Source organism: Aedes albopictus, chromosome 2 (assembly GCF_035046485.1).
Source record: "Aedes albopictus strain Foshan chromosome 2, AalbF5, whole genome shotgun sequence".
Taxonomy (NCBI): domain Eukaryota; kingdom Metazoa; phylum Arthropoda; class Insecta; order Diptera; family Culicidae; genus Aedes; species Aedes albopictus.
The window spans coordinates 92,749,656-92,756,612 of NC_085137.1; positions in this window are offsets into that span (position 1 = coordinate 92,749,656).

Consider the following 6,957-nt stretch of genomic DNA (forward strand, 5'->3'; position numbering starts at 1 on the left):
TACATATGTTTCGGCACCATCAAAAAATTATACAAAACTAGCAAAAGCAAACTTTGTCTTGCCTACTGAGTTTCGCACCAATCACGGAGAAAAAAAAAAGTTATATCAATCATATTGCGGTCGTGAACAAGCATATTTGTGCACTGACTTTTATATAATCCCTTTTGAGATTGTACATACTATCATAGGACGAAGCATATCCAAAGCTCTAAATGATTAAAATTGATGAACTGATTAAAGAATGTAATATGGTTGACTCAATCATATTATATTATGCTTACATCAACAATATTTACTGTTGATGGTTTGACAGCTCGCATATCCTCATGACAGATTCAAGCATGTGTATGCTTAACTTAATCTATCTTAACCCTTAACTTGAGGGTTCAAGTTACGGATGGTTCATGTAAGTAACACTAAAATTGGTCAAATGTGGTTATGTGCAATTATAGAATGATCAAAAACGTTCATCAAGGCAATATGACAACATCGTCGTAGCCACTTTGAACTACCACCGCTGCTCTCACTAGCTGCTAACCAAAGACTGAGAAGACAGCAGTCAGGAGGCTCGGTCAACACGGGCTTAAGCAAGATTTAAGTAATGACATATATGCTTAGCTTGAGCATTTGATGGTTGGTGTGCAATTATGTTGATTTGAACGAAATTTATGCTTGGTCTGGGCATCAAATCATTGTGAATCAACCATTTGATGCACTTATACCACCGATGAACCGACGTGACAGTGATGATTTAAAACCGTCCCCCCTCAATTTAACGGTCGACCAGCAAAGCGAGCGAACCCTTCTGTCCAGGGCCGGATTTACAAATGTGGGGGCCCGGGGCCACAGTGTTGTGGGGGCCATTGTAGAATACTTCAGAAAATATTAAAAATTCTTCCAAAAATTAGGGTTGTTATTGGAGATATTATTTTTTTATTTATTTATTTGGTATTCAAATGCATGTAACTTAAGATAATCATCTTTTTTAATGTTACAATGTGGTTCTTCATCTGGAATTCACGTATATTCTTAAAACTATAATTTGTTCTCTTTTGCTAATCATACCCAATTACCGCAGATTCTGCAGAAGATCCTTCTTGAATTGCGATGTAGAATTAAGTTCTTTCAAATAAGTTGGTAAACTGTTCCAGCTTACAACACCCCTAACAAAACACGATTGGCTATAGTAACAAGAACTATGCTGCGGAACTCTGAAGCTTTTCGTCCGTGTTCCTCGTAGTGGCACGAGCTTTTCAAAGAGATAAGCGGGCGAAGAAGTTTTGATTATTCTAGACAGACTCACGCACGATCTGTATTTGTAAAAATTTACGAAGGAACAACCTATTAATTTTTTTGTAAATGTGATACGTGAGCATATCGTGAAAGATTATACACATAACGGACACAAGCATTTAAAGCAACCCTGAGCTTATCGACTGATCCGGCCATTGCATTAGAGTAGACAAAATCACCATATATAAAGTGAGGTAAAATCAAAGATTTAAAAAGTTTTAACTTAGTTCCAGTGTCATAATGCTTAGTTATCAAACTCAATCTTTTCAAAGACCCATAAACTTCCGAGCATTGGTTATTTATATGGGCATCCCATTCTAAATTATTTTTGAAAAGAAGTCCTAAATTTTTAGCATTATCAACAAATTCCACTACTTCACCACCTATTATAATTAAAGGTGGTTGGGGAGGAACTTTGCGCTTAGAAATAAGCATCGCCTTTGTTTTTTTCTGAATAGATGGGAAGTAAATTTTCTTTAGACCATTTTATGACATTGCGCAGATCATGGTTTATCAAATTACCAATGGTAAACAAATCGTTGCTACCATCAGTACAAATATAAATTTGGACATCATCAGCAAAAAGTTGTACCGAACAAAATTCTAGAACACTTGGCAAATCGTTTATAAAAAGGGAAAAAAGTACTGGTCCCAGGACCGATCCCTGTGGAACTCCAGAAATGGTTGATGTGAAATCAGACAGCTCATCGTTACAGGACACAGCTTGAGTACGATTTTCTAAATAATTTCTTATCAGTTTTGCAGCAGGATTTGAAAAATTGTACAGAGAAATCAATTTGTTGATCAATTTACTGTGAACCACACGGTCGAAAGCTTTAGCAAAGTCTATTAATAATAGAATTGTTACGCCATTTTTGTCAACTGACTGTGCGATGTCATCATGTACTTTCAACAAAGCAGTTTCGGTACTATGTTGACTTCTGAAGCCTGATTGAAAAGGATGAATAAAATTCATTCTATTAACATATTGCAGGATTTGGCCTTTAAGCAGCTTCTCAAACACTTTAGAAACCGTAGACAGTAAACTTATTGGCCGCAAATTCGAAATAGATTTAACATTGTTTTTTTTTTTGTAAATTAGAATGACTTTTGTACGTTTCCAATTGGAAGGGAATTTACTAGCAGATATTATTGAGTTCAAAAGGTGTTCAAAATTAATCTAGCTTAATTAGCGTAACATGAAAAAAGGCAATCTAAGCATAACAGAGATCCAGGTATGAAAATCTTATCTGAAGACGATTGTAAAAGAAATTTCATCAAGTAAATAACGCTTTATCCGTGAGTGTTCATAGTATTAGATTCCATTGATCAAGTCGAAATTTAAGAGAAAGTCCTTTAAGATATTTAAAACAGATTTTATAGGGGACATTTTCGATAAATTTCAAATAAAATTTATAGCGTTATCTTTGGGGCCGTTATTGCAAAAGCTGCAAATAGAATTTCTTGCGGAATCATTGATGAAATCTATAGAGTTGCTAAGGTTTCTTTTTTTGTGGAACTTAAGCATTATCATTTCTAACACGACTTGTTCAGAGCTCTTTGCGAAACTTCAGGAGGCAAAAATCCATAGTGGTATTTTTTAGCGGAAATTCAACTAAAAGCTGCTGAAGAAATTTATTTGGAAATCCATATTGAGTTCCTGATGGCATTTGTGTTTTATTTTAAATAGAATTATAAGTAAAATTCCGTAATCATCGTTGGCGGACGATTTTTTTTTTTGCCAATTTATACAAAAATTGTTTGCAAAACTTTAAATATTTCAAGATCTTTCAAGAATTTCTCCACAAATATCTACTGAAATTTTTATAAGGAACCTATGTATTTGTTAAGAGTTAGCCTTAAATTACACATTCACGCCAGGAAGTGAAATTCGTCATGAATTTAATCATATTAAAGAAAAACGGACCAGATCTTTCATCCAGAATTCAGGTGAAGATGATCATTCCGAACCATAAAAATCTTAACAACTTTCAGAGAAAGATTGAAATTTTATAAAAACGGCATATTTCTGCTTCTTTCTGCTTCAAGCACAATATTTCACACACATCTTGAGAGTAGAAGGACATGTGATAAAAATTAAATCAAGATGTTTCTAGCACTACTTTTTTTCGGTTCCCATTTGAAGTTAGATTTTGTGGGGGCCCCTAAAATGTGGGGGCCCGGGGCCATGGCCTTCCTGCCCCCCCTTAAATCCGGCCCTGCTTCTGTCAAATCAGCGCAGACGCGAACCTCTTCCTATATGAACACCCGGGGGTTTGGGGTCAGGCTAGCAAATCAACGCGAGCCATTATAGAGGTGGCGGTAGTGTTCGGCTATTTTTCATTATAGCGTCGCGGACAAAATTTGAATTTGTTTGTTCTAGCTGTCACGTCGGTTCGTCGGTGCTTATACCAAGAACATCTTCGAAGCTTGAGAGAACTATAGAAAAAGTTATATTGAACAGACAACATTTCTGTCCGTGAGGTTTCTGTCAAAATGCATAGAAATCACAATATTCTAACTTAGAATTTCTAAGTCTTTTGCCTCATAAACCATTCTTGCGTGAAAATTAATAGAACAAAACAAAACCCAAATCCAACGTTCCGTTCACAAGTTATGCGTGGTCCCACTTGTGCTACTAAACTTTCATATTATGTACATATAGCATAATTTTTTGCCGACATTTTTAGAAGACTATAACCAACATCTTGTTGAGACTACGAAAAGACGAGGGAAACGGGGACTCAGTCAAGCTAGAACAAAACACGTGTGGACGCTAGTACGCTTTAGACAAGAATGAATTTATTTAGGGGAATTGTGGGTAAAATGAACAGGGGGGGTAAAATGAACAGGGTGTTGTTTTACAGCAATTAGCGTATTTCTGCATGTTTTAACGATTGGATTCTGTGTGATAACGTAAAACATTATACTTCTGCTGATCTTGAACTTAAAAATTGAATTAACCACTTGATTATGACGCAAATGTTAAAAACCACATAAAAAATATGCTCTGATGTAAAATTGAGCTTATCTGAATTAAGGTCAATTCGTATATTTTTCGCAAATTATGACATGTGTGGTCCCATATTCCAATAATGTACTTCCAAAGGATAATATTCAGTTGAAAAAAAAATAGGTTACGCTTTCAATACAATTTTTAGAACAACTTTAAAACCAGAACGACTTGGGGGTAAAATGAACAGCTGGTTCAAATTTTATCCATTTTTTATAAAATTTTATTCAAACTTGGTATATTGAAATCTTTTGCACATATTTTGACACAACTATTGCAAAAAGCTAAGAGAAAAAGTGTTTTGCGCTCATAAAATAAGATTTTTATCCGGAAAATCGCTTGTTTTAGTACATTTTTTACAAATAATTATTCCAGCACATTCCAAATTGTATATTAAAAGTTTTAAAAATGTAGCATATAAAGTTTGTATTAAATTTGTTAGTATACACATGAATATATCGAAATTAAACATTTAAACTTGTTTTTGAAGACATGTTCATTTTACCCCCATCGAATGTTCATTTTACCCACACCATTTTTCATGACTCTGTTTTCTTGCATGTTTTGTAATCACAAATAAGGTAAGAAAACTGTATTTTTTATTAATATTTTCTTCCAGAACTTATTGAATATACTGCCATCTACGATATTACGGGGTGAAAAATAAAGATTTTGTCATATTTCTATTGGAAACGACCACAAACGCTTAGGGTGTTCATATTACCCCCAATTCCCCTACGCTCAGTTACATAGGATGAACTTATTTGCAGTGTTGCCTGATTGGCTTTCGTTCAAAGGTTGCCAGTCGAACCGGGTGGTTCAACACTCCTCCTCAACGTTAAACGATGTGATGCCGATCGCCCTCCGAAGCTGTCGCAGTTTCACAGCCTGCAACGGTTTCGTCAGTAGGTCCGCCTCCATTTGCTCGGTCGGGCAATACTGTAATTGTACAGTGCCGTCCCGAACCATATCCTTGACAAAGTTGTATTTCGTATCGATATGTTTGGCCTTACGTTCAGTCCGATCTTCTCGTGTCAGCGCGATGCAGCTTTGGTTATCCTCATGGACTACGATTGGGAGAACCAGCTGCTGACCAACGTCTGCCATTAGCTTCTGAATCCACTTGATCTCCTGTAGGCACTCGGCGAGGGCTACGTATTCGGCCTCGGTACTCGATAAGGCTACACACTTCTGCTTATGACAGCCCCATCCAATAAGTCCATCGCCGAACTTGAAAACGAAGCCAGAGTTCGATTTGCGGTCGCTGGCGTCGCCTGCCCAGTCGGCGTCTACAAAGCACTCAAGTTTCTGACCATCACCGCCAAGGTACAGTACTTTGTCCAATGTGCCTTTAAGGTACCGTAGCACCCGCTTGGCCTCAGTCCAATCCGCTTCAGATGGCTCCTTCACTCTTCTTCCCAAAATCGATGTGGCGATTGAAATATCGGGTCTGGTGGTCACGGCGACATATAACAAAGCCCCGATCAGACTTGGATACGCTGCCGGCGAGTCCAGCTTCTTGCCATTCTCCTCCTTTTGTTTTAAGAAGTCGGGATCCATCGGGTGTTTTGACGGCTTCGCGTTCTGCATACCGAACCGCTCCAAAATCCGTTCCAAATATGCTTGCTGGTCAATACAGTAGCGTCCGTCATTCAGTCGAACACGTATACCGAGGAAAAATCGCAGGTTCCCCATGACGCTGATCGTGAAGTTTTGCTTCAAGGCTTGGGCGACTTCAGCAAACACCTCCTCCGTGTAGCAGATAACAATTACATCGTCAACATAGATAAGCACAAAAATGGACTTACCCGCCCTCCGCCGTATGTAAAGGCAAGGGTCTGCTGTTGATTGGTTGAATCCCATACGCTTTAGGACTTCGTCGATCTTCGTGTTCCAGACGCGGGCCGCCTGTTTTAGCCCGTAAATACTGCGCCTTAGCCGGCAGACTTCCTTCGGTTCACCGCTTTCATAGCCGGGCGGTTGGCGCATGAAGATCTCCTCCTGCAGTTGGCCGTGAAGATAGGCGGTTTTGACGTCGATGTGTTTCGTCAACATTTTACGCTTACAAGCCACAACCAGCATCGTCCGGAATGTGAACTGTTTGACTACGGGAGCGAAAACTAGGTCGTAGTCTGTCCCATATTTTTGGCAGAACCCCTGAGCCACCAACCGCGCTTTGAAACGGACGAGATTGCCATCCTCATCTGCCTTGCATTTATAGATCCATTTCGATCCGATAGCCTTTCGACCTGGCGGCAGCTCGACGATATCCCAAGTTCCGTTGTCCAGATGAGCTTGCATTTCTTCGGCCATGGCCGACTTCCATTCGGCGCACTGCGGACCAGACACAGCCTCCTGATACGTTCTTGGTTCGACCAGACTTTGCTTCACAACGTTCACTTCCTCGGGATACCTTACTGGTGCTACACCAGCTGTTGCGCGTTCCGAACGGCGCAAAGCCGGTTTCTCAACCGCGGGATCCGGTTCTCCGACGTCATCATCGTTCCACAGTCCGCGAAGCCAATCATTGTCGTTGTCGTGCCAAAAACCTCGTGGCCAGCTGTTATCTTCGTCATCCCATCCATAAAAATCTCCTTCGGAAAGTGTGTCGTCCGCTACCTGCTGTTTGTTGGCTTCCTTTTCCGTTTTAT